The sequence below is a fragment of the Tiliqua scincoides genome, chromosome 2 (assembly GCF_035046505.1).
Source record: "Tiliqua scincoides isolate rTilSci1 chromosome 2, rTilSci1.hap2, whole genome shotgun sequence".
Lineage (NCBI taxonomy): Eukaryota > Metazoa > Chordata > Lepidosauria > Squamata > Scincidae > Tiliqua > Tiliqua scincoides.
The window spans coordinates 98,929,436-98,954,317 of record NC_089822.1 but is presented as its reverse complement, the minus strand read 5'-3'; the positions used below and the strand labels follow the sequence as shown (position 1 = coordinate 98,954,317).

Genomic DNA, 24,882 nt, shown 5'->3' with positions numbered 1-24,882 from the left:
TGCTAGATTCATGCTGTAATAGCGGGGGGAAGGTGCAGGTTTTTAAAAACTTTGCTGTGGGAACTGAGCTGTAAAGATAAACAATGTATTTGCTGGCTCGTGAGAGCTTGTGGGATCTTTTCCCCTCTTCTACATTACCGTAAACAACAACCAGGGCGAGAGTCTTGCTCTCCTCGGGGATGGTTGCCTAGCCCAGCCTGTGGCTGGCTCCTTAGCAACTCTGATAAACAGAGATGATTTCACACAACTTGTGGTCAGTAGTAAGAGTTCCTTCTTGCCTTTCCTCCCCTAGCTTTTGCTTTTGAGATAAAACAGCGTATGAGCAAATTAGAGCCATTAAAAAAATGAAATATTAGCCCATAATTCTATTCCTTGACAACTGTGTTAGCAGAGAAAGACCAGCCAAAACTCTGTCAAGTTAATGGGACTTATTCTGGTGATTTTAAATACAGTGTAGGTCTGTCTGCACAATGTTTGTTTACTTCCTGGGATGAATACCTTAATAAAGCCTGCTCTTTCCTGAGCAGATTTCATAGATTCGATTTCCTGTGGAGGCAAGCGAGTACAGTATGTACATAACTTGATTTCCTCACACTCTGGGGTTGGCCGATGAATATGGGAAATAACTGCATTGAAAAGCATTGTATCAGAAGTGGTATGAAACCTCTCTCTGTGGTATTAGATCCACAATGACTCATTCACACATGCAGGTCATTTCTTGTTGGCCACATCAGTTCTGGGCAACACCAATCCTAGCTACGTGTCTCTGCAAGAATCTGCTCTCTACTCATTGGCATGAGAAGGAGACATCGAACTCAGGCATTTCCACAGCCATGAAGAATCGGGCCACAGAAAAGCGGCTGGTGCTCCTTCTGAAGACGGAATCGTTCTGTGAATTGGGGGGTTTGGTATGGCCCCCCCGCAACCCTTCTACCTTGCCGGCCTCAGGCACCTCCCTGGTGATCCATGGCATGCTGCTCCTCATATCACTTAGATATGAGTAGTAGTTGTTCTTGGTTGATTAGTGCATGGCGCAAGGGGGCACTTGACATCTGATTCACTGTGGTTCGTGACACATGAAGAACAAACATTGGAAGTGTGTGATCAGATTCCAGAATTATCTATTTGAGCCACAAAAGCTCTGAGATCATCAGTATCTTCTGCTTATAGAGCACCCTTTGCAAAGAGCCTCCATTTTTGAATGACATTTGTGAGAAGACTTTGTTTTCTTTTGCCATGGAGCCCAGAACTATTCTTAAACTATTTTTCATTGGATAAATTGACTAATGAATCTTTATTAATCATCTGCATTTTAATCAATGGATTAATGTGTGTATTACCAAAGCAACTGTGTAGGTGCCTTTGAAGTGTGTGATCGGGTACAATTTAATAAACAAAAGCCTGCCATAATTGTTAGAAGCAAAGGCCATCTTTAATATTATCTTTTTTGTGTCCTTGAGAAATAGCATACTAGGACCAAAACAACTTGCAAATACATGTGACCTTTTATTTACAATCCTAGTGTTTCAAGATGGTTCATTCGTTTGTTCAACCTTTATTTGGCATAAATATTTGGTAAATAAGGTCTCTGAACAGATACCATGCCGAGAATAGAGACCTAAGCAACACACACACACACACACACACACACATCTATGTGCACACATAAATGTACACACAAATACATACAAACATAACATTATACATATGTGCATACAATGTGATAGATTGAAACTCTAACAGCATCCTTCAGGCGGGCAGTCAGCTTGAAATATTGGTGTAAAAGTGGTCTACTTTAGTATCTCTGAATTTTGTATAAGTGCGCAAACAGCAGTTTTCAGAGATAAGCAGATCTGATCAATCTTGGTAGAATCATCTCTCCAACCCTCAGCTCTTCGGGGTGAAGGGATCTGACCTAATGTATTCAAGAGAGTGGATATTAGGTCCTCAAAAAAGAGGATAATCCCTGGTTGATCCAAAGCAGACAACTGAGGGATTTCCTTTGTTTGTATCAATGCACAAAACAAATCCTTAGAATCTGGGTTATGCTTTTTGTTATGCTTGAATAGCCAGCTTCCTCCTGGATATTAGTGTTATGATAACAATTTGGAAAATAAGCTAAATCACACATCAGAGGTAGGTGGTCACTAGAATGAGGGTATCCAACACAAAAGTTAGCTATCTGTGGAAGGAGTTGAGGGGGGACCAAAATGCAATCAATGACACTTGCACCTCTAGATGAGATGTGAGTGAATTCTCCATTATCGCCCAATACATCTAGGGCATTCAGCCAAATAAGGCCATAGGTAATACAGAATTTGGCTAGAAACAGCCCCGCAGCATTGATTGTTCTGTCTTTCGATTGTCTTTCAAATAAGCAGGGCTCTGGCAATATCATGTCTGTAGGTAGATCCCAAAGTTGATAAAAGATGTCAGAATTTTGCCCCACCCTGGAGTTGAGATCTCCTGCGATTAGTAATTTTTAAGATGGGAATTTACCAGTCAGGTCATTGATTATACCACTAAGATATACTGATTGCTTTTCTGTTGCAGATTTATTTTTTAAAGGAGGCATGTATACATTGATTATCATTATGCTTTGGGGCATTAACTTCAGCTTGATCACTTGTATTTTGCAACTATCACTTGTATTTTATCATTAATATGGTACATACCAAACTTTTTTTTTTCCTTTGCCATACATATTCAAACAGTATGTTGTAAAGAGGAGACCAGACAATGAGCACAATATAGCAATGAGGCACCTAACTGTTGATTTGTTCTGTAGTTATTAAGTTATTAAACACGCAGTATGAATCCAGCCACAGAAAGCTCTTTCCACGAACCTGTTGACCATTTGGAAGTTCTGGAGGCTTCCCTTCACTTGGAGCATTAGGAGAATGGTGGCTCTCATCTATGAAATAGCCATTGTTAGACAGATATGCCTACAATTCTGAAGCTTTAGAGAAGTGTCTAATGAATTGGAATCCTTGCCCCTTTTTTCTTGGAGGAAGCAATTTTTAAAGAGGATATTTTCAGTTGCAGATGAGTAATGAATTAAAACAAGGAAATGCACGTAGTGATAAATTGAGGTGTTTTTTTTTTTTTTATAACACGGTTGTGCAATTCCTCTTCTGAACATTGAGATGTCTCAGGGCCCGCACTACAGGGTGCTGTTCCACTGGGACTTATAGAGTCCTTGGTTTGTTTTCAGCAGCATTGAGGCAAATGTACTTCTATATGCAATTAGCTGAACTCCCCATTCTGCGTCAGATCTCTGAAGAGAGCAATTGTACCAAAAGAATAGTTCAGCCATCATGTGTATGTCTCCCTCTCACTTATTTTTTTTCCTTTCTCTGGCTGATTCTTTCTCTAGTCAAACTGCTTGCCTCTTCCCCTAAACCAGGGGTGTCCAAACCCCGGCCCTGGGGCCACTTGCAGCCCTATGAGCACTCCCAATCCGGCCCTCAGGGAGCCCCCAGTCTCCAATGAGCCTCTGGCCCTCCAGAGACTTGCTAGAGCCCATGCTGGCCTGATGCAACTGCTCTCAGCGTAACAGCCAACTGTTATGTGAGCTGTGGGACGAGGGCTCCCTCCACTGCTTGCTGTTTCAGATTTGTGATGCAGCAGTGGCAGCAAAGGAAAGGCTGACCTTGCTTTGTGCAAGGCCTTTTATCGGCCTTGAGCTATTGCAAGACCTTCATTCATTAATATAAGTTCCATCGCTAATATATTCATTTATGTAAATTTATTCAAATTTGAAATGTAAATTAATTCCTTTTTTTCCTGGCCCCTGACACAATGTCAGAGAGATGATGTGGCCCTCCTGCCAAAAAGTTTGGACACACCTGCCCTAAACCCACTATACTGCAGTTCTGTAGAGCAGTGGTTCCCAACCTGGGGTATGTGTACCCTGAGGGTACTTGCCAGTACCTTTAGGGGTACTTGAAAAAGAATTGAATAATGGCAGATAAAGGCAGGTCTGTATTAGAATGCCTTGTGGGGCTAATATGAGGGGTACAATTTATGGAAATAGATTGCCAAGGGGTATGCAAGTGAAAAAATGTTGGGAACCACTGCTGTAGAGCACTCAGCTTAGACTCCATTCCTAGTAGGTGAGTGTTTTTCAACCAGTGGTATCACTGGTGGTACTTGAGGTGGTGTCTAGTTGTGCACGCAGGACCCCAGACCTCCACTGTCTGGCAGCAAGACCAGTAACACAATGCGACAGGCAGCATTGGGAGACTCGGCTTCGTGGGCAGAGCTCCAGTGTGCACTTCTCATGTGCTCAGAAAAGCCCTCCCCCCCCACCCTGATCCTCCTAGTGGTGTGTGTCGTGTCACGTCGTGTCTGACCTCCCAATCTGGAAGTTACTGGAATGTCATCATCATCAGTTACTTCTGGTGCTACTTCCAATCGGTGGACCATGAGAAGTGGTATGGCAGGGGATAAATGTTGAGAAATGCTGCAGTAGGTTGAGGTAAGTAGTTCAGGAAAAGCATTTTCTGTGAGCTCCTGTTTTCAGCCAATCATGTCCCTGCACATGCCTGATCTCGTCTGATCTTGGAAGCTAAGCAGGGTCAGGCCTGGTTAGTACTTGGATGGGAGACCGCTTGGGAATACCAGGTGCTGTAGGCTTATACCATAGTCTTTCGAGACTGAAGGTTGCCAGAATGTCAGGATATTAGGAAGCCACTGTCCTAACAAAGGATGGGCTCCCAGTTACTCGCTGAAGACCCTGTTGAGTTTGAGAAAAGCAGAAAGGTATGGGGACTCCAGCTCCTCTGATCACCACCCTGCATGCTCACTTCCTTTAAGGAGAGTTGCTGTCATGCCCTTTTCTCTTTCAGCTACAATCTCAATGGCTTCAGCGATGGGCAAGGCTGATGGGGTGGTGAATTCAGTTTTTGCTTTCTTCAGTTTCTGCCTGCCCATCAATAAGGCCATTGTCTCGGACTTTTCTGAACCTGACCATGTTGTCCCAAAATGGTCCTCTAGCCTTGGGAGGCAAGGAATGCCTGTCCCATAGTGGAGTTCAGGACCTGGGAGTAGCTTCAGAAACTCATTACTTTGTTCCTCATCACTCTGGACTTGGTGCTGCCTTTGAAAAGGGAAGGGAGGATATTATTTCCCCTACCATGGTGTCCCTGTTGGCTGCCCAATATCAGGGATGGTGTGTGAGCCACTGCATTGCAGTCCCTGAATTAGGCATTTACTTTACTCCATAAAGTAGCAGTTACTCACTTACATGGGCAATACTGGAGGGGTGCACCCTGGGACCTGGTGGAAAAAGAATAGGTGTTGGGACTGGTGCGTACCTTTAAATAAGGGTCAAACTATACATTCAGAGAAATGTGTTTTTCCTCATTTGTTTTTTTTCCCTTTTAGTTTTATTTTAAAAGGCGCACAGGATGCAATGAAATTGTGAAGGGTAAGTAGTGCCTTTAATCCTTTCCCTCTGGCTTTGGTTTTATTAGGGGCAGAGTGCAGTCCTCACTGAAACTAAAGCAGAGGGAAAGGATTAAAGCCCCCCAGTTGCAGTTTCAGTGCAACCTACATGCTGTTTTAGGTAAACCTTGGGCACAATCCTAACCAGGTCTACTCAGAAGTAAGTCCTATTTTGTTCAATGGGGCTTACTCTCAGGAAAGTGTGGTTAGGATTGCAGCCCTTAACTTGTAAAAAATCCATGCATTTCTTGTAATGTGTAGTTTGTATTATCTGTGTGTTTTTAGTATGATCTTTTTTCAAGGAAATGTCTGTCTACATAGCCCCAACTCTTCTTCTGCATGTCCTCATCTTGAATAGTGTTTCATGGTCAGAATGTTAGTGATGAGCTTTTAAAGACACATGGATAGGAGAACATCTTGTCCTGCAGGCTTTGACAGTTGCCACACAGACCAAAACAGGGACAATGGTTATTTGTGTTGTATTAATGATGGGCAGTATGAATAAACCTCTTTGTAATCAATGAGTAGGAAAGTGAGGATGATGCAAAGAGCTTTGCTCATCAAGAAGACCTGATTTGTGTCATGGTTCTTTGGGACCCCTTCTGCCTGTTCCCCCTTTTTTAACCTGAAGTTTCTTCCCTTGAATTCCTGGACAGAGCTCACTTATTGTCATCATTGTTTAGGAAAGTGAAGTCTTAATAGGCAGCTGAGTTGTCTGTATAGGTGCCCTTTACAAAGTACAGTTTGTCTCTTTCCCCTCTCCTGGGTCACTTCCCAGGAACTCCCATTTAGGAGTTGCCTTGATATATACCTGGTCCTAAGTTCTGTGCTGAATGGTGGTGGTTCTAAATCATGCAAATCTCTTTTGCTCAAAGGATGTGGTTTGTCCAGAGTTCCTATTGATACTGTAGTTGTCTTTTGTTTGCTATAGTCATTATGAGTTTGCTGTAGTCATTATGACTCTTCTTTATGAGTCATATTAAGTTGTAAAGAAGATGCTTTTAAAATACACTGCGTTTGCATTTTCTAATCTTGATTACATCCAAGAGGGAGGTTTTGGACCTTGCTAAGTCTTGCATCTTCCTCAAAATCTATTCTCCCTATCTTGGGAACTGAATTGGTACCCCTCATTGTTTGTTGGGCCACCATTGACAATGGTAGCCAATGAGCCATTCTCATATTAAATCTTAAATACATCATGCTTCAGTCTTCTGTGTTAGAGTTGGCATTCTTCAATCTCAGAACATAAGAACAGCCCCACTGGATCAGGCCATAGGCCCATCTAGTCCAGCTTCCTGTATCTCACAGCGGCCCACCAAATGCCCCAGGGAGCACACCAGATAACAAGAGACCTCATCCTGGTGCCCTCCCTTGCATCTGGCATTCTGACATAACCCATTTCTAAAATCAGGAAGTTGCGCATACACATCATGGCTTGTACCCCATAATGGATTTTTCCTCCAGAAACTCGTCCAATCCCCTTTTAAAGGCGTCCAGGCTAGACGCCATCACCACATCCTGTGGCAAGGAGTTCCACAGACCAACCACATGCTGAGTAAAGAAATATTTTCTTTTGTCCTAACTCTCCCAACACTCAATTTTAGTGGATGTCCCCTGGTTCTGGTGTTATGTGAGAGTGTAAAGAGCATCTCCCTATCCACCCTGTCCATCCCCTGCATAATTTTGTATGTCTCAATCATGTCCCCCCTCAGGCGTCTCTTTTCTAGGCTGAAGAGGCCCAAACGCCGTAGCCTTTCCTCATAAGGAAGGTGCCCCAGCCCTGTAATCATCTTAGTCGCTCTCTTTTGCACCTTTTCCATTTCCACTATGTCTTTTTTGAGATGCGGTGACCAGAACTGGACACAATACTCCAGGTGTGGCCTTACCATAGATTTGTACAACGGCATTATAATATTAGCCGTTTTGTTCTCAATACCTTTCCTAATGACCCCAAGCATAGAATTGGCCTTCTTCACTGCCGCCGCACATTGGGTCGACACTTTCATCGACCTGTTCACCACCACCCCAAGATCTCTCTCCTGATCTGTCACAGACAGCTCAGAACCCATTATCCTATATCTAAAGTTTTGATTTTTTGCCCCAATGTGCATGACTTTACACTTACTGACATTGAAGCGCATCTGCCATTTTGCTGCCCATTCTGCCAGTCTGGAGAGATCCTTCTGGAGCTCCTCACAATCACTTCTGGTCTTCACCACTCGGAAAAGTTTGGTGTCGTCTGCAAACTTTGCAACCTCACTGCTCACCCCTGTCTCCAGGTCATTTATGAAGAGGTTGAAAAGCACCGGTCCCAGGACAGATCCTTGGGGCACACCGCTTTTCACCTCTCTCCATTGTGAAAATTGCCCATTGACACCCACTCTCTGCTTCCTGGCCTCCAACCAGTTCTCAATCCATGAGAGGACCAGCCCTCTAATTCCCTGACTGTGGAGTTTTTTCAGTAGCCTTTGGTGAGGGACCGTGTCAAATGCCTTCTGAAAGTCCAGATATATAATGTCCACGGGTTCTCCCGCATCCACATGCCTGTTGAAGACTATGGTATCGCGCTCTGAATGGTGGTTAGTGTCCTCTCCAGTGCACGAAGCCTGGGTAAAGTAGATATGGAGGACAGTTACCCATGCAGCAAATCCCCCCTCTCCATGTCGCTGGAATGGTCCAATGGAAAGGCAGAAGCCAATACGGTTGGTTCCCACGGCGTCGCAGGAGTTGCCAGAGCATGACTGTATACAGCCGCGAACTGCCTCAGGGACTCCGGCTCCGGATTTTGCCTTGAGGTTGACTCCTGAAGCCTTTTCCATAACTGGATGTAGCCACAAGGCAGTGGAGGTTTGGGAGCAGAGTTTTCCTTCTCTCAGATGAGCTGCCTTCCCAGGCTATCGAGTCCCATCTACCTGGTGGCTCTTTAGTCGCCTCTTATGACAAGTACAGCCAAACTGAGGGCCTATTCTTATCCCCCAGCCCCCAGGGGGTGTCTTCTGTGTATCCTGAGCAATTTGTAGAGGGGACTAGATAACAGCTGTGGTAAAAGAGATAGTAATGTAGTATTTGAAGAAAACAATGGTTCTCTTCACTAGAAGAGGGAGCTTCTCTGGCTGAGAGCTGAACATGGGTGACTTTGCAAATACTGTAAGCGATTTGAAATACCCAGTCAAATGATCCCACCAGAGTGCCAGAATTCTGACTTTTAAGTCTTTTCCTTCTAGTCCTTGTAAAATTATTGCTATCTGCCTTCTGTTAATGATGCCAAACGGTGCTTCGTTGTTTGTAATCTTTTTTGGGGGCAGAAATCCAAATGATAGCACTCTTTGGCAGGGAGGAGATGCTATGAATTAATGTCCGTGAGGCCAGCTTGTCTGTTCCTGATAGCAATGCACTGAAATCTACAAGTGATTTATTTTGTCTAAAAGCTCAGAGAGGTGCCCAAGTACATTTCCTGCTGTTCATCTGTTCTTCCCTCCTTTTACCAGCGATGCTGCTGTAATGGAAAGCAAATGCTACCCTTGAGGGCCATCTTCCCATTAAACCCCCCAGTCTTTTTATGTTATGGTTTAATTGTTTTAAGCATCAAAGGCCCAGTTTTCATTCTGAATGTTGATGTGATGAGGCCACTCTGAGATGATCATTCTGCTGTTGTTTTCTTGTGGTGAATCTGCTTCTGACTGTGGCCCCCTCACTGTGTGATGAGATTTACTATTTACCATGTCCTGGTAAAGACACACTTGCAGCAAATCTCCAGACAAATCTTACTGCACGTGATTAAGAATCGCTTTCAGAAGAGAAATGATGGGGGACTTCAGTTATGAAAGTCTCCAAAAAAGAATTGTCTTGAATTCTAGCTTAATTTTCAGTTTTATGCTGCTACATTTTTCATAACAATTCAGGTTTTTACATCGCCAGAGATTGCTTCATAGCTCGTTGATTCAAGAGTAATATGTGTGTGATGTGTGACCAGGATGTGTGACCAGATCAAGAAAGAAACATCTGAATGTTGTGGTTTCTTGAAAGATAGATCCTTTCAAATTGTAAAAATCCCTACGGGGATTTAAATTGCCTGCCCATGTAAACCGCCTTGAATAAAGTCCGAGGAGAAATCTGAGGACATAGAAAGGCGGTATAGAAATATCTGTATTAAAAAAAAATTAATATCCCGAATCAGCTACTTTTCTCCTTTGCTATGGGGACCACTCCCTCTTTGCTGGCTGAGTGTACCTTTCTTTCTGTTGGTCTGCTGCAGGGGTGGCCAAATTTGCTTGATGTACGAGACACATACCATAAACTTCAGAAGTTTGAGAGCTGCAAGAGAGATGTTTGAGAGCCACAATATTTACGAATTGAAATGCTTCTCAAATATATTTACTCACAATGGACATTAAACTTAAGTTTTAATCTAGTGGACTCTCAATTGATACCCAGTAAATAATTGTAAAGCTTGAAAATTTATTTACTCTTTATATTGATGATGATGCAGTTGCAGGGTTCAAGAAAGCAAGACTCAGTACTCAAGGGTGATAGTTTGCAGGCTTTATTTCGTTGCAGGCAATGGGCATCTCATGGGACTAATGTCTCAAAGCATGAGAGCAATTTCCCAATGTTAACTGGACCCTTTATACCATTCTGGGTCCTTAGTTTGAAAATCTGAACTTCCCATTGGCTGAAGTTTGACATCATAGATGGGGCTAACTCTTAATAGGCTATAGATAACTTTAGAGACACCTGATAGGCTTGTTTCAGGTTACAGTTCCCATAAAAGGTAAAATTAAACAATTAAACATATTGAATTACAAAGTTTTCAAGAACCAGCAGGGGTTGCTATAATATCATTTTATCCAGTATTGACCCAGTGCTGACCCTTACTCACATTTATCATTCCGATTATAAATTAATTGACAAGTCCTCTCACTAGCCTCATTAAAAGAGAACACAAAAACACATTGGTCAACACAGGTGTGAAGACCACATTTTTGGCAGAACTTCAGACCCATTTCTTGGCATACATCCCCTTTAAACTCTTCCTAATTAGGATGACCTTGCTTGAGCCACCTATCTTATCTCTTCTGCATTTCTTCCCTTGGTTTTAGTAAAACACTGTGGGGCACTCTGCAAACCTCTGCAGAGCAAAGACCTTTAAATTTCCTGTAACAGTTTCACTAAAATCAAACAATTTGACTTCTGTGTCTTAATTCTATATAACTATTGTGACCTTTACTTTGGGTACATACTTTGGTTTGGTATCAAATGTTACTTGGTCTCCATATGTATACTTTTGCTCTTACAGCATGAAAGTATAGTTACAGAGATTTTCTGGGGGACACAGGTGTGTTTAACTTCTGCCAAGACCTACACATAGACCTACACTTTATCTGCCCTCCTTTTTCTAAGCTCTGCTGCAGATGTGGGGGACAACAACAGGACTTTTCTACCTGTCTTGCACCCCTCTGACATTAGGGTACTGTAGTACACCAGTCATTGCTTGAAGCACCACCACAAACTCCCCAAGATCATTTTGATTCTGTCTTGCTACATAGTGGGATGTTATTGTGCAGGAAATAGTAGTAGGTGGAAACCCTAAATGAGGTGGTGGTGGAGGACTTCACCAGGCTTGACAAAAAGGGCCTACAGAGAGGTAGAGAGTAGGAATAACTACATGTACATCTGTTGCCAAAGAGACCACACATTCATGACAGCTCTTTAGACAGCTGGATGCAAGGATCTCTTTAGCCATTGAAGAACTGTATTGGATTCACTTTCCTTCCGTTTTTTTAATCCCCTTCACGACTGTCTTTGAAGACAGGGCCCATTTGAATGGAATGGAGAGACTTTGTTGCCACACAGCAAAATATTGTGCAGTTTCTGATGGATCTTGCATCATAGATTAACGCGTAAACACAGCATTTTGAAACTGTTTTGCAGTTTAAGAATGTGGCAGATGGAGTTAGGAGAACTTTCTGTAATCTGCTTTTTCTTTTCACATTGTTTTATAATCCCTCAGGTTTTGGAACATTGGTTGTTTCTCTACTCAAAGTTTCCATGGAAGGCTCTGCAAAATATCTTTATAGAACACACAAGTTTTGTCTCCTTCTTCTGGGGATGGTAGGAAGGGTAATCTTTCCAGATGAGTTTCTTCCTGGAGTGTAACGAAAGGGGCTATAAGAGAAAAGTTCATCTCCTAAATTGAAGGGGGTGGGAGAGACAGAGTGTACTATCTGACAGACCATTTTCTCCCCATCATTGTTACATAAACCTTAGTAGCGGCTATATAGAATGTTGAGTTTGAACTGGGAAGACTCAAATTGAAATTCCCACAATGCCAGGAATGGCACTGGGCTTGTTTCTGTCTCTTGGCTAATCTCCCTTACAGAGTTGTGAAGATAATATCCCACATATAAGAACATAAGAAGAGCCCTGCTGAATCAGGCCAAAGGCCCATCTAATCCAGCTTTTTGTATCTCACAGTGGCCCACCAAATACCCCAGGGAGTACACAAGACAACAGACACAACCTGCCTCCTGGTGCCCTCCCCTGCATCTGGCAATCAGAGGCAGCCTGCCTCTAAAACCAAGAGCTTGCACATACCTACTATGACATGTAACCCGTAATGAACTTCTCCTCCAGATATTTGTCCAGTTCCCTCTTAAAGGCGTCCAGGCAAGATGCCATAACTACTTCTTGTGGCAAAGAGTTCAACAAACTAATTACACACTAGGTAAAGAAATATTTTCTTTTGTCTGTCCTAACTCTCCCAACAGGCCCAACACTCAACTTTTGTGGATGTCCCCTGGTTCTGGTGTTATGTGAGAAGGAAAAGAGCGTCTCTCTATCCACTCCGTCCATCCCCTGCATGATTTTGTATGTCTCAATCATGTCCCCCCTTAGCGCCAGTTTTCTAGGCTGAAGTGGCCCAAACACTGTAGCCTTCCCTCATAAGGGAGGTGTCCCAGCCCAGTAATCATTTTTGTTGCTCTCTTTTACACCTTTTTCATCTCCACTATATCCTTTTTGAGATGTGGCGACCAGAACTGGACACAATACTCCAGGTGTGGCCTAATCATCAGTTTGTACAGCGGCATTACAATATTAGCTGTCTTATTCTCAATGCCTTTCCTAATTATCCCAAGCATGGAATTAGCCTTCTTCATCGAGCTGTCCACAAGGACCCTAAGATCTCTCTCCTGATCTGTCACAGACAGCTCAGAACCCATTAGCCTGTATGTAAAGTTTTGATTCTTTGCCCCAAGGTGCATGACTTTACACTTACTTACACTGAAACACATCTGCCATTTTGCTGCCCATTCTGCCAGTCTGGAGAGATCCTTCTGGAGCTCCTCACAATCACTTCTGGTCTTCACCACTCGGAAAAGTTTGGTGTCGTCTGCAAACTTTGCAACCTCACTGCTCACTGTCTCCAGGTCATTTATGAAGAGGTTGAAAAGCACCGGTCCCAGGACAGATCCTTGGGGCACACCGCTTTTCACCTCTCTCCATTGTGAAAACTGCCCATTGACACCCACTCTCTGCTTCCTGGACCTCAACCAGTTCTTAATCCATGAGAGGACCTGTCCTCTAATTCCCTGACTGTGGAGCTTTCTCAGCAGCCTTTGGTGAGGGACTGTGTCAAACACCTTCTGAAAGTCCAGATATATAATGTCCATGGGTTCTCCCGCTATCTACATGCCTATTGACCCTTTCAAAGAATTCTAAAAGGTTTGTGAGGCAAGACTTACCCTTTCAGAAGCCATGCTGATTCTCCCTCTTAGTCTGTCGGAAAGGGCAGCCTGAGAGGAATCCACCATATTCCTGATCCAATGAGTGCAGCCCCCAAAAACACCTGAGAAGGAAGTCCCTCCCTCCAGGCAGACGAATGTATTGAGCCCTATGGAAAGCGAAACTAAGCCTCACGGTTGCATTTACTGGTGAGCTTTGGCTGTTGGTCAGGCCTGGCAAAGGGGAATGTGAAGCCACCAGAATGGTCCTGATCTGATGGAACTGGAGCTCAACAAATGCTCCAGAAGGCAGCCTCCCCCCATCACTAAAAAGGATCAAAGCAGAGGCTTCAGCTGATAAGGTGAACTTTTTGAGACTTGCAAAGCCAGGCGGATCCTGACAATGATCTGGTTTAAACAGAAGTTCTTAAATTGAACTGGGCACTACGTAGGGCTGAAGACCTTACTGATTTTGGAGGGGGGTATTATTGCAGGCAGGCTACAGAGGAAATTCACTTGATGGAACAGGGCTGGTTTCTGCTTATTTAATTATTTGTTTTACTTTAATTTTTTATACTTATTTATTTTAATCTGCCTGATGATGTCACTTCCACCATGACATCACTTCTGGTGGATCTTGGACAGATTGTCATTCTAAAAAGTGGGTCCCAGTGCTAAAAGTTTGAGAACTGCTGCAATAAGGTATTAGTAAGTTGACACCCTGGGGGTGTGTGACACCTCTAGTGACCAAAATCACTAAAATCACAATTTGGAAGAATAATACCATCATGTTATATATCAATCAGTGCATAATTTCATGCAGAATGTGTTCTATCTTTGTTCTATCAAAAGGTACAGCTAAAAACCCAGTGGGGGTGGAGTGATGGTACATCACCATGCCTACCACCTGGGGTGTTGCCCCGCCCACTGCATGGGGGGGGTGACGCGCTGGCATCCTGCACCGGGTGACGCGAACCCTAGTGATGCCACTGGATGCAAGTGAGTGGCAGCAGGATACAGGTATCTTGTCTTGTGTGCTCCCAGAGGCAACAGCTGGTTCATGGTGAGATACAGGAAGCTGAACTAGATGGGCCCTTGGCCTGATCCAACAACGCTCTTCTTACATACTTATGCATCCCAGATCTGTTGCAGAGAGACTAGTTATAAACAGCCACCAAGTGGGCAGAATAAACTAATGTCATGACTTTCAGAGTTGGGATTAAAGTGAGTTAATTACATTTGCAAGAACTGTGTTACATATAGGAATGGTCAGTCAGATCCATGGAGGGCAGCTGTGGCCAAATTTCTACAATTAATCCTCCTGTATTAGTCTGGCAGTGAGTTTTTTGTGTTCTTCATTTGTACAGTTTGAAAAGGCGTCACTGTGGTCACTTTTTTAACTCTGTGGCAGAAGGAGACTGCCTGCAGTGTTCTGGCCTGCATGTCTTATGTTTCTTGCACCTTCTCTTTTCACAACATGAACCTTCCGTCAGAGACAGCGTCCAGTGTAATGTGTCATGATATGTGAACGGAGGGAGCAGATGGCAGGTGCCTGGCGATTTGTTAGGTAATGTGGCCTCTAAAGGAGTAAAACAGCTGAAGGCTACGGCACCAAGCTGTCAGTGTCATGTTTACGCTGAAGTGGCACGCTCGTCCAGCTACATTCGAGCACTGTATATGTGGACAATGGCAGACAACTCTGTTTAATTGAGCTCTAATACCATGTCTGTATACATTATGGCATCTTCTGTTCCAGTGATCTTTGAGTGGAGGACAGGACTTGCAAGTGGGTGATGACCTGATACAAGGTGGTGGATCATGCTAGCCAATTTATTTATTTTAATAAAACAGAAAGACCTCATGTAAGATGAGGCTGGGGGAAGATGGAACAGTGAGAGACAGGGAGAGCATGTCTAGGGTACAGACCAGCAATCCCCAAATTTACTTTGTTCACAGTGCCCCTCCAGTTCTGTCGCTATTTTAGAGACATGCAGCCATAACTTCTGGGAAAATACCCTGTGGTGCCCCTTTGAGTTTGCTACTATGCCCCAGGATGCCAAGGTGCACAGCTTGGGAACAGCTGGTATAGACTGACATTGGTCTTGTACTAGTTTAGCTGTCATGGTTTCACCCCCAAAAATCTATGAGTTACAAGTTGGTGAAGGTGCTGAGAGTTTTCTGCTAGAGAACTAATCCTCTCTGTGAAAGTATACTTTCCCAGGCTTCCCTGGAGAGTGACTGTTGAACCAAATCTGAGTGTAGATATGCCCAGAGGCAGAGGTGGGCAGATATGGGGACCTGTCTGCACTGTGCAGCTCTTGGAAATATGTTCGCTGAGCTCCTTTTTTTTGCATCACAATGAATATAAAAAGTAAACAAATTTTCAAGCTTGATAATGATTTCCTGGGTATAAACTGGGAGTCCACTGGTTTAAAATGTAAGTTTAATGTTTATGTTGAGTAAATGTATTTAAGACTGTAAATGCTTCTTAAATGTGCAGCTCTCATATCTCTTGCAGCTCTCAAACCTCTGAAGTTTATCACATGTGGCTCTTACATTAAGCTATTTTGGCCACCCCTATCACATAGGCTCCCCATCCTTCTATTTACCATATAGGTTCCCCTCTCTCATATAGATTCCCCAGAGTGATGGCTTGTAGTATGTATTATGTCTTCACGTGATAGCATCATTGCATTTTTGGTGACAGAGAGTGCTGTTTGAATTCAACAAGAAAGGTACTTTGGAAGTTTAAGAGGGTAGTTGTGATTGTAACTGATGCAGCTTTGCTAGACACGGAAGCGTCTGTGCTTGTTACCTTCTCAACCTCTGTATTTGTAAAATAAGGAATTAATTTACAGAAAGCATTATAGGGCACCAGCACTCTCGCAGCCAAAACAAAACTGACCCCATTAAAAGCTCTCTTAGAACATCCTGCTGCTAAGGGAAGTAGACACTGCAAAATACAGTACAAAAACAATCCCCTCAAAAATGTTTGAGGGGATTGTTTTTGTATTTTGACCAGCAGAGGGCATTTGCCAGCCGACAGGATCAGTGTCTGTCTCAGTAATGGTGATTCATAGCAGTTACTGCATTTCCTCTAGAACAGCAGTTGCAACAACAGATTTTGTCATAAGGAGAATATCTTACCCAGGTTTCCTGTAGTGTATCCAAGGGTAAAAGAGGGAGGAGGTGATTCAGTTAGCATTATTCTCATCCTTCCATGGTGGTAAACAATTAAAGGGTTGGAGGAAAATCAGTGCAAACCATATGTATGAGTGTCTAATATTATAGTGTGTGTCTAATATTAAATGATTATTGACATCTGGTTGTAAATGTTGGCAATTTTGTAAATGTCGCACACCCAGGTGCACAAATTTTTTCCTGCTGTTGTCAGCATTACTGGTATATTTTCAATCTTATGTCCTGTCAGAAGAAGCTAAGATGTACAGAGAAAGGGGAAAACGAGGACACTATTGAAAAGGGGAAACAAGGAAGAAAACAACAACGGCTGGGGAAAAAAATAGTGTCAGTAAATACTAGTACTGGGCTGCATGTGGTTCTGGGAATCATCCAGCCTCTAGCCCTCTCCAAGGCCGAGCGCTGACTTGCTGACAGTGCTTAAAAGGTCCTGCTCAACAAATCCACACTGGCTACAAAGTCAGCATCTTTCTGAAAATGTTTGTGAGCAGAAGCTTATCTCGTCATAGGGCGGCAAACGCACAAGGAAGGTACTGTTTGCCTGTTGGAAGAGTTGCAACCGCAGCGCATTGAGCTGAAACCTTCCAGCAACAGTCCACCTGGAACCTTTTGATCATATGTACAATGGGGCCTTGGCCATAAGTGGGGTGTTTCCAACCACGCTTGAAACTAAGACTCATTATCATTCAGGGTGAGATTTGAACCAAGAGAGACAGTGTGTCACGTTGCTTCACTTGTGTCCATGGCTTTCTGACTTCCTACTTTTTGAGAAATCTTTTCCTCATTAACCACTCTGCGGAACCCCACACACTGACCATGAAACAGCTGTGAGTTTCTGAGCATTCTTGGAAGGATACAACTCACATGTGGTACCGGCAAGGGCTGCAGGGTACCACTGGTACTGCATGTGAACAAGAAATGCATCCTAGAGCACACCTAGCACTCCCCTGAGGGCTGTGTACTACTGAGGAACATTGGTAGCGGGAGGTAAGTAGTCTAGGGGTGCCTGTTTGCTGTGGCTGATCTTTTCATCAAGGAACTATAGCAAACTCCCAGGGAACATTTGGGTTTGCAAGAACAGTGTTTAATATCTGCAGGATACTGTATATTATCTTAGTCTGGCCATGGAAGGTAGTCAGTCTTATCTTCATATTGCAGATGGAGGGAGTAGTGTCTACACTGGGGACACAATTTTTCAGGCACAATTCAATGTGTCCCTATTAACCTCCCGAGCCTTAAATGGTGTAGGCTTGAAAGACTCCTTCCTTTTGCCTCATTATGATCTCTAAGATCCACCAGGGTGTCCTCTTACAGTGAATCATTGTATATGCGAGACTGTTGACAGGGACACAACAAGGCATTTTTAGTTGTGTCCCGTTCCCCCCCCCCCCGCCACCCCAAAAAAGAATTATGGAGCACTCTCTCTCTGCGTATTTGCAAAAGATCAGGCAACTTCTGGAAGGATTTTAGAATTGGGGCTCAGGCTTGTTGGAAAGAAGGGGTGAAAGAGCATTGGATTTAAATTGGATAACATTCTGCCTTACTGATTTTTCTCTTACTGGACTTTCTGCTTTGGGATGAGCAGAGTTATACAACTAAAGCCTAAATCCTAACCCACTTTCCAGCACTGGCATAGCTGTGCTAAGGGGACGTGTGCTGCATCCTGCAGTTGGGTGGCACTCAATAGAGGCCTCCTCAAAGTAAGGGAATGCTTGTTTCCTTACCTCGGAGCTGCACTGCCCTTACGTTGGTGCTGCAAAGTAGGTTAGGATTGTGCCCTAAATTAATAAAGTGGGTAGCCCAATCCTTTGATGCCCAGAGGAACAGCAGCACTGAAATGGCTGCTGCTGTATTCTGTGGGTGCTGAGGCAGCTGCCGGAGTCTCCTCAGGGTAATGGAGCTTTTGCTCCCTTATCCTAGGTAGAATGCAGCTGGCAGCAATGAGTTTCCTCAGATCTGTGCCTACTTTTGAGCAGGTCAGAATCGAGGAGACCCATGTCGGGCTTCCCGGGCAGGGAGGGAGCACAGGATACAGTGGCAGATTCTGCCACCGTATCCGTCCCCTCCTGAGCCCAATCTACCCCTCCCCTGCCCAAAAAACCACACTGGCGACCAGTGGTTAAACTTATTGCTGGCCGGTCCCCTCGTCATCCTTTTGGTGCTGAGGCCAATGCTGACTGCCACTTGCTCATCATCAGCACTCCCTCCTCCCTGGGTGTCACGAATGTACTTTATGGCACATTCACAAAACCCAGAGCTGGCAGTACGCACCTATCCCTGGTGCTCCAGCCCATAGGATTGGGCCCCATGAGGGATAGTGACTTGCCCAAGGCTAGTTGGTGAGCTGTAGCTGTCATGAAGCTTGAAACTGGGATTTCTTGGCTTGTAGCTCACAAACCTAAACACGAAGAACCCTTAAGCAGTGGCTTCTGTGACTCTGCTCCAAACAAGAAAAATTCAGAATGGATTTTTAAAGAACCTATGAAATATGTCTATACCCAGTAGCAATGCTTCTGTCTGGGCTGTTTGTAGCCCATTTATGCTTAGGACTTTTGGGGAATGTAGATCTTGGTTATAACAGTAAAGAGGGGCATGTGGGTGAGGAGTGGAGAATTCTCCCTCTTACCTGTCGCTTACCTTCCCACAACCCCATCCTAAACTCTTCTGCCACCCAAGCATACTTCCAATATTGGAAGTGTGGATATTCAGTATTGGATATTAAGAAGAAAAAATGCCAAGTTTGGGGTGGGGGGCAAGGACAGACTGTGAGGAGGCAAACTGCAGCTGGAGAAAGTTATACATTCCTCACAAAGGATCCTTGCTCTTAAACCATTTCTGCCCAACATTGCATATACACAACAGGGACCAAATGTGTACACCTGTTATGTCTGTTTTGGAAGATGCAAACATACTCAAGTACAGTAGGTGGCTTCAGATATCAAAAACATGTCAAAGAAGTGGTTTACAAACTATACAGTATTTTAGAGTGTGGGAAAAAAATGTATTGTGGTAGATCTCTCTAGCCACAGTTCAGTAAAGTGATAGCAGAATGGCTTGATAAACCAAAGAATTACCCCATGTGTACATTGGAAGCTACAACCACAGGTATCTTTTGTGGATTACAGTCCACTTGATCTCATGAACATAGATGTTTGTGTGGCACATGTATCCACTCACCCTCCTGAGGGTGTCAATGCATGCATCTGATGGAGTGGGCCAAAGTCCACTGAAATTTGAAATGCTGCCCATGGTGGGTAAAGAATGGGGTGTCCTTGAACCTTTACAGCTTAATGGGAGTCCTTGCTCCCCTTTAGTGGAGGTTGCCAAGAGATAAGTGGGCGGAGTGGGCAATGTGACAGAATAATACTGCAATTGAGGACTCTCTCCTCTCATATAGCCTTGGCTGTCTACTGAGATTAGCTGAGGATGGACTACTTTGTGTCCTGGCAACATCATAAATATGGTTGGTTGGTGGGTTGGTACATGGAAGTCTCTGTGGTGACGCTTGCACTATATGACTTCCTACCTTGGGAGATGTGTCTGGTTTTCTCCTTCATGGCATTTCCACATCAGCTTCCTGTTTTGCTGGGTCTGTCATTTGCCTGGGTTGTGAAATGGCTACTTTTTTGAGGCATATGAATGTTTTGGGTGTTATTATTTTGTTGTTGTTGTTAACCTGCTATGTATTTGTGGTTTTTATTGATATTGGTTTTAGTGTTAATTGCTCCTATTTGTTTTTAAATTGTATTCCTACTGTTAATTGCCTTGGACAACTTTCTCAGATGGAAGAGCAGGATATGCATTTTTAAATCATAAAAACAAAACCAAGCTTAAGATTGTAGCATGCACACATGCATTCTGCTGCAGAGGAACCTGGCTAGACGAATGTGTGTGTGATTGTCTTAAGGAGAAATCCCTGTTAGTGGAAGCCCTTGGCTTTATGCTTGAGCCTTGGCTGGTGCCCTCTGGCAGGCTAATCAAACAATGGGGCAGATAGCCAATACGATACCCTGAGGTCACAGGTAAACATGCATAGTCTGTAAACAGAGCTGATTCACCTGGCTGGCAGACTGGCAGCTAAGGACACGCCCGAGCAGGGAAGGTTTCAGGTTCCAATTTCATTGTTTTGTTTGCTTCCTATGCACACAGCGGGCTGGTGCAGGTGGAGAGTAGACTTGTGAAGTCAGCATGGGTTCCTGAACTAATTGATTCCTGATCCTTTTTTGTTTTTCAATCATTTTTCACATTCAAGAGGGTGGCAGGACATAACCGACAAGTGCTCCAGGAAACATTTTAATGTAGTTGTAAGCAGGTTGCAAACCAATGAAAGGTAAGTGGTTTCAGAAGAAGCCAATTTTACTATTGATGTATATAGTTCCATCAATATAGTAGTCTCGGACAACTCATGACCCATCAGCCAATTATGGGAGCCCACCAGAGATGTGAGAAGCATTGTTGTTGCCTGACAGAGAAAGCAACCTGGAGTGATAAGATAGATTATATGCTACCTGGCAGGTTGCAATATGTGACTGAATGGGAGGGTGGCCAGCCAGCCAGAACAAAGTCCATCCTTTGCTTGATCATGTGATTTTAATAGCAGTTTGATCTGGAGACATTAGCAAATGATGCTGATTTGTCCCCTCCATCCCCTGCTGACTTCTGTACACCATTGATCTTAAAGGCACTAGAGCAAGCCAGGCTTTCTTTCCTGGTCAGTTGGCCACCCTGCCTATCAGTTCTGTATTATGACTTGCCTGGCGCCTAATGATCTTTCCAGTTTTTGCAGCCTTGGGTAAGCAGTAAAATAGAACGTATATCATATTCTCTGTGTATCTCCATCCATGACTGACCAGGCTTGGCTTGATGTATGGATAATAAGTTGTGAATTGTAACACAGTTCTGAAAGACAGGTTCCTGCCCCAAGGAGCTTACAGTTTGTTTTTCAGCAATACAGAAGAAAACAAAGGAGAAGGAAGGGACTACCTTAGTTCAACCTTCTTTTACTGATTTTCACCAAAGAGTAAGCTACAATGAACTGTAAGGTGGGTGGGTAGCCCAATAGTTGCTTTTGCAGACTAACGAGTAGTTAATTAGGCTGAAAATGAATCTGAGGAGATGCAGAAACAATGAGCTAGAAATCAGTTATTCTAAATGTTTTTACATGCTTAAAATATCAGTAATTTAAACAGGCAAGAAACGGAGACAGTAGGGTCATTGGTGTGTGTTTTCATCTGTTGTGTATGTGTGGCATTTGTTTTTCTGGACAGTTCAAAAAAGTTCAGTGTCAAGTGATTGCTACAGCTTTTTGGATATTGACCAAATTAAAAGTATGTTAAGTGTGGTTTCTCTTTCTGTGCCCAAAAACCACTCCTGAGTTTCATTTGGCACCACAAGATGTTGTCCTGCTGTATTGATTTTTAAATTATTACTTCCTTAATATGCTGTGAACAGAATGGTGTGTAATCACATTCTGACTTTGATATAAAACATGGACGTAACTTTGTGCATGCCAGCATACAGAAGAGCAAAAGAAGAAATATGAACATGTCTATATATACAGTAGAACAATCCTAAATTTTATTACTTAGCTTTAAGGTAATAAGAACTCAGTAATTGCCTTGCCTGGATCTGACCAAGGTCTGTCTAGCCTAGTGTCCTATTTTGCATAGCAGCCAGAAAGATTATCATTAAGACAATAGCGATCCCCTTTTGTTACTCTCCCAGAATGTGTTTTCAGACACTCTCTGTTGTTGGAATTAGTGGCAATCACTGTATAGAGTCTTATAAATGAGGTTTGTACAGTGCTGAGTTTGGCTTGGATTTATATTGTCCATATAAATACTCCTTGCCTGTGTATAGAAAACAAGCACATCAGGCAGAAAGCTAGGCTAAAACTCCTTCCCTGACATGTTAGTTTTCCATGGGCAAGGAGATTTTTATGCAGTTGAACTTTAAACATGTGATTGTCTCATATTTGGAAAATAGTACCCCTTTAGGATCTCTGCCATGTGATCTGTGTGTGTAGGAAGGTTGGAAGGAAGAACGGTTGGAAGGAAGAAAGGCCAGAGAGCTAGTAAGGGAGACTGTAAGGGAGAGATATGAGGATCCAGGGGCAAGGCTACACCACCAAATGCTTTGGATCCCAGGTTGGCATATGATGGCACTTTTCTGGAAGAAAGACACTTCTAATATTCAGATTTCAGATTCCAATATACACCCACCTGTCATCGTACTTGTGGGTTCCAATTTTGAAAAGCAGCATGTATCTCAAAAATGTACAAATTAAAAATACCATAGGAATTTATATAAATGGTACAGGTTGGGGATAAACCATATAACTACATCCTCTCTGTGTGTTCCATTGTAAAACTCTGTGCAGAAGAGATTGTCTTTGCACTTACAGATGACCCTGATTGAGCATTTTTCTTTATCTTCTCAGCTCTGTCTCAAATGTTACAAACAGTGCTCTCACTTAAACGAAGCACGCAACCAACATCTGATATGCCTTCTCCTCTCTGAAGGCAATTGATCACATCTACTTTCATATCAATAGTGATTCCTTTTTGTGTCTTTAGCTTTAGGCTCCCCAGACAAGGCAGGTGGATATTTTCCAGACATGGTTGATGGGAGGGACAGGACGGACAGTTACACTCTAAAATATTTATGCAACTCAAAAGGCATTATTCAAAAAAACTGCAAGCTTAAATTAGCTTAAATTTAATTTAATTCTAGACCTCATTTAGTACAGTGATGGCTGAAAGGCTGATAGAACTCTGAGGTGGAGGGGAGCAAGAGCAGGTGCTTAAAAACAAAAGCCAACTGAACAAACGAACTGAGATAAAGACAAAGCATCTTTGAGTGCTTTGCTGTTTGTACAAGCTTTTCTCTTTTCCCACCTTTTTGCAAAGAGGTTCACAAAAATTTTCCATGCCCACATGTCCCAGCATTGGTTATTTGTGGCACATGGATGAAAATAAAAAAGAAAGGATAAACTCTGCTTTCTGAAGCTTGTTTATCTGATTGCCTGGGAGTGATTCTTAACTCGCCACAAGTGAGTGGCTATTTACTTGCTTGCTCTACTGCAGTGGTTCCCAAACTTTTTCGCATCAGGACCCACCTTAAAAAAAAACCAAAAAAAAACCTTTACCAACCACTCAAGCCGCAGTGGCTATAAAGGTAATTTGGCTGTAATGCTCCCCCCAAGTAGCAAATTGTTTAACCTTGATGCACATAGTCTAATTGTCTAGTCTATTCATAATCTAATCTAAGTTTTGTGACCCACCAAAAATTGGGTCAGGACCCACTGGTGAGCCACAGACCCACGGTTTGAGAACCACTGCCTCTGCTGTATGTGGTCAGTGTTCTGTATTTGGTTACAGGTTATGGTTATGGTGAGGGGGTTCATTTGAAAGTGGAAATCTTAGAGTGATCAAACAAGGTGGGTATGGGGAATTGTGATGTGTCGTTCTCTGGAGTAACGTTAGTACTTGTGTCAGCTACTGTTGTAAAACAATAACTTTGAAAAGATGGATTGAGAGAGCCTTTGTATAGAGCTGCCAAAGTTACTTTAGAAACAGAAAATTTGAATAAGATACTCTCTTTTTTTAATTACTTCCTGAACTGTGGAACATTCTAGGCCTGCAATTCAGTGCACATTAATCTGTGCGTAAGTCCCCTTGAAATCAATTGGACTTGTATCTAAGCAAGCATGCTCAGGATGGATTTGGAACCTCATAAGATGTGAGACCTTATGTAGAAAATTGTGTGAGTGGCGAGGATAACTATGCCCTTTCTTGCTTGATGGACTCCAGACTACATGGATATAAATAAATAAAGATCCATTCAGATAATCCAGGGAAACATTTCTATTCTGCCCTGGAACAACCTGTTCCTTTTCAGCAAGAGATAACCATCTCTTCTTCATTTAGTGCCAAGAAACCATATTGTTAAATTCCTTTTCACAGTGTAAGGAAATCACCCAGTATATAGTTATAGTTATTGTGCATAAAATGAGATTATGAAAAATGTTGGAATTTAGCCTTAAGCATTGCTTGGCAGTGTACTTGACCTCTTCAAGTTGCAATATGCTTTTGATTTTAAAAGAAAAACAAAGCAAACTAACTCAGCTAATGTAATGTGGCATGTATTCCCATACCACCACTTTCGTAAGGACCTGACAGCTGTCTTAAATTCTTCAGTAACTTCCTAGTTTGATTACTGCAATGTGCGCTCTGTGTGGCTGCCCTCAAAGAATGTTGTGAAACTTCAGATGGCCAGAATGCAGCTGCTCGAGTGGAGTCAGCCAAACGGAAACATCTCCATGATTGCCAGTTCATCTCTAAGCACAGTTTTGAAGTGCTGGTATTGATCTTTGAAGCCCTGAACAGCCTGGGTCCAAGATTTCTCAGGGAGCACCTTCTCCTCCTTGAACTTTCCCAACCACCATCCTTATGTTAAGTTGTTGAAGGTTAAGCTGATGCCTTCAAGGAGAAAGGCCTTTTCTGCGGTGGTACTT

General features: G+C 43.1%; 1 protein-coding gene and 1 pseudogene across 1 annotated transcript in view; both read left to right on the top strand.

Moving 5' to 3' along the window:
• The window catches only part of CORO2A (coronin 2A), a 62,166-nt gene that overhangs the window by 14,189 nt on the left and 23,095 nt on the right, over window positions 1–24,882 (top strand). The window lies entirely within an intron of this gene.
• On the top strand, window positions 4,518–4,638 carry LOC136643166 (5S ribosomal RNA; annotated as a pseudogene).